A 4,042-nucleotide genomic window follows, 5' to 3' on the forward strand; every position below is an offset into this window, starting at 1 on the left:
GATTTCACAGCAGCCTTTTCAGAACACATTTTATTTTCTTCAGTAATACGAATAAAGCAAAACAAAAACAGTGTTTCCAATACAGTACGAAGTCAGCATGTTTTCCATCTTGCCTAAGTACAACCACTGTTGGAAAGCTAAGAAGAGCCTGAATGCTTCAGCCCATGATAGCAGGACCTTCATTCATGAAAATTTGATCCTTCTAGCCTTTCCAGGTGCTGACCTCTTATCCCCACTATTGTTTCAGTTTCTAAGCTCCTATCACGTCCGCAACAGTAACGAACCAAGCTGCTGAACCCTCTGACACGATTAAGAAAAATACAGAGAGACAAGTAATCTAGTGATGGAGTAATATCAGACCTCTCATATTACTTGAGGTTGATACATGAGACCACGTCAGTCAGGTTGTGTGTCAGGATCACATGATGGACCTGAGGTCATGTAACAAGCACACATTGGGGATGTGATGAGAACACAGCCATGGCATAGTGACAAAGCATCAAACAGGGTCCCTCCTTCTGCAGCAAAATGCCTTGAGGTTTCTGCCATGCCAGGACCAGAAATGATTTTGCAGCTTGTTGCATGTCCCTGACAACAAGGCTCAGTGACAGAAAAACATGAGAACATGAAGACAAGAACATCTCCTCATGCTGAAGACCATTAGAATGTATAGAAGGGGTAAGAATAAAGTTTCTAAAGCTGGGGAACAAAATTCAACTTATTCTATTGCACACAGTGCTGAGAATCACATCTAATAACTATGACTTGGTGCAGCTTATCTAAAAATCACACTAAGCAATATCCACAACTTTCCTCCCTGTTGTAATTCTGGGGTAATTGGACTGTTTGCTTTCACAGTTTCACACACTAAGTGGAATAAACAAAACACCGATGCACTGATGCAGTTGTAAATTTTAAAAACCATGTCATAGCAATTTTGCTTAAACAATTGCCAAATAAAAAATTCCTTAGAATCCAGGATTCAATATTTTTTGCTTAAAAAAAAAAAAAAGAGTGTTAGACGATCACAGTTTAAGCTACAGCTTTTTATTATACTGGTCTTTTCTAGCAGTATTCTTGAGACAGCTGAGGTGATAAAGGGTTACATACAGAAAAGGCTTTGGCAGATCCTTAGAGGCACGTGAAGAAATGGTCCTCCATGGAGAAACAAACTCCAGGCAGTTAGCTTAAGTAGGGAGAAAGTTGGAAAATACCTTTCATGTGGACTTTATAAGGTCTTGTACAGAGTAATACAAGTGAAGTCACCCTTTCTAGGCAAAAATTTATCACTGTGTTACTGTAGCTACCTTTGATCAAGGCACCTGAGATTATCAACTGAGTAGTCCTGATTCATTCACATACAATAAATTATTCTAAATGTGAACATTATATATTTTAAGTTTTCCATGGGGTCTTTTCTTATTCAGCTGCACTCACTATCAACTAGATACTCATCTACTGTCTGGAAGCCAACTTATATTTTTTTGGTTAATCTGGTTTTTTTGTTTGTCTTTCCCCCCGCCTCACAATGTCAATAAAATGGGGCTCCTATGAGCATTTCTTTTAGGAGAAGAAAAAGGTATTTGGTTCAGTCACATCTTTGTATATAAACAGGATTGATTAAATGTATTAGTCATACATTGGGGGATAATTTCTCTGTAGACAGATATCTATCTCCCTTTCTGCCATAATTTTACCAAAAAGTTCTCTGAGCTTTTCTTCAGTAGAGATTTATAAGGACAACTCCTCCTATTTCCTTCTCTTTATGTGTGTTTTTCTTTGGATTTTCTGCTTTTTCTCTTCCACATACCCTGGCTGCAATCAGACCAGTCTCTCATGTCTGCACAGACATTCAGCTGGCAGTGGAATAATTCACATAATTCAACATGACAAATAGCTTGTGTTTTGGAAGGCAACTTCATGGCTAAGCTCACCTGTGTAGGAGCTATCCTCTCATTTTGGCTGAACGGAGAATTGTCGTCATGCCCGTTTGTGTCAAGGAGCTTCTTCAGCAAACAGCAAACGAGCTTGACCTGTGATTTTTTTTTTTTATTAAATATGCCAAACTGCTCCCAAAGGTTGGCACTGCAGGACAGACATGATACCTGACATATGCGTATAGCAGAAGCAACAAGCAGTTCATTGGTATTTCAAGCTGCAATAAATAGATGCCCAGTTATGTTTTGCCAGCAATAGTATAAAATTAGACATTATATCTATGCTTCATAACCTATCCCTGGCTGCCAGTTCAGATCAGTGCTTTGCCTTTTGGCCTAATGACAGAAGTGGTGTTTGGTTATTGTCTACCCTTCTAGACAGTTATGATGACGACTGATATTGCAGCTATAATGAGATACAATACCAATGCTTCCTGGCATACTGGCCTTTTATGTCATACATCTCAAAATTCAGATCAGTATATATTGGGTGTGAAGTTATGTCATCGTATTTCCAACACATCTGTTGTGTAAGCAGCCAGAATAACAGATGGACAAAGGAAAAACAAACAGATCAGCCCAGTATCTTTTCCCTTTTCACCAAAGAGTGTAAAATGTCAGCTGTGTGAGAATTATTGCAAATTCACTAAATGTAAATTTCTGGCAGATATTCTTCAGATGTTTCCCTAGCTTTTGCATTCCAAACATACAGAATCAACATAAGCTACAGTTAGTTGCCAGCAATATGCATGTTCATTTCCTATTCTCCCATGGTATTTTCTGTGCTGTCTGGTATTTCCAAATTTTGTTTCGGTATCTCTGACAGCCAAGAATATTAAATTAGTCTTGTACATACTGCCATCTACTGTGATTAACCAAAACTGGAGCTAAAATATTCAATTTAAGTTGATTTCAGCTTTTTATCAAGCATAAAGGAGGCCAACATTTCCATTCAGGCATGCTTATCCTGAAACTGAAAACCTCTGATGGTTTCAGTCTACACAGACGTGCTGTATAGAACTACTAAGGAACTGTTTTATTTAATTACTTCACTGTGAAGTAATTTATCTTTGTGTGAAGTGTGCATAAACCATCCCTCTCATTCTGTACATATGAATCAACTTTGAACAAACGCTCATCTATGCATGTTAATGCATGTACCTCCAAACACACACAAATGCACAAGCGGTGTGTAGGAAGGAGGGAACAGTGTCTGCTCTCAGATGACCTGCCTCGAATTCCTTTGCCTTACAGCCCAGCCAAGTGCAGAATTTGGCCCCACCACCTTGTCTTTGAAACTCTGACCCACGTTCAAGACAGCGTTTAGATTTGTGCACTTCTGTTGGGGCATCCATGCAGTACAAATCAGCAGCAGCACCACCACTTCCTCCTTTATTTCCGCACTAGTGAGTGCTGCAAGTACATTTTCATGTGTCCTGCTGCAGGGCTTGGAATGCAGGCTTTGCCTTCATACCTATTCATGTGCTTCCACAGAACCAGCCGAAGGAACGATACTCCTGCTAGCTGCGTTGTGCTTTTGTACATGGAAGCAGCAGTTTACAAATGACATATAATAGTAGAACCTGGTATGTTACTAATTAAACGCTTACATCTCCAACAACCAGCTTGTCTATTTTAGGTACACAAGTTGGGCAACTAAATTTAATTGCAAGACCTTTACTGAGGGCACAATTGTTCTACACTTGGAAAAAAATCCACATTTTAAGATTAAATCTTCATATAGTATCCGAATGCGGCAGGGCAGATCCCGGCCACCGTGAGTTCTACGCGCCTCACGGGGCGCTTCTGGAAGCGGGCCCGGGGCTGCCCGGCCGTTGCGGTGACACCTCCGCGACTGCAGGGCCGCACACGCTGCGGTGACGGCGGCTGCCGGGGCCACGCTGGGTGCTGCAGGTGCGGCCGCCGCTTCGCTACCGGCGCCCCTGCGGCCACCGCCCGCCAGCCCCCACACCAGAACCGCACTCTAAGCCGGCTGCCCTGACCAGTCCGTCACAGCGCAACCGCCACTCGCCTTGCTCCTCCCAGGCTGCGCAGGGGTAACCCGTCAGCCGCCGGCGCTCCTCCCTCGCCGCGGCTGCGCGCTG

This window comes from Patagioenas fasciata, chromosome 2, assembly GCF_037038585.1.
Source record: "Patagioenas fasciata isolate bPatFas1 chromosome 2, bPatFas1.hap1, whole genome shotgun sequence".
In the NCBI taxonomy this organism is placed as follows: domain Eukaryota; kingdom Metazoa; phylum Chordata; class Aves; order Columbiformes; family Columbidae; genus Patagioenas; species Patagioenas fasciata.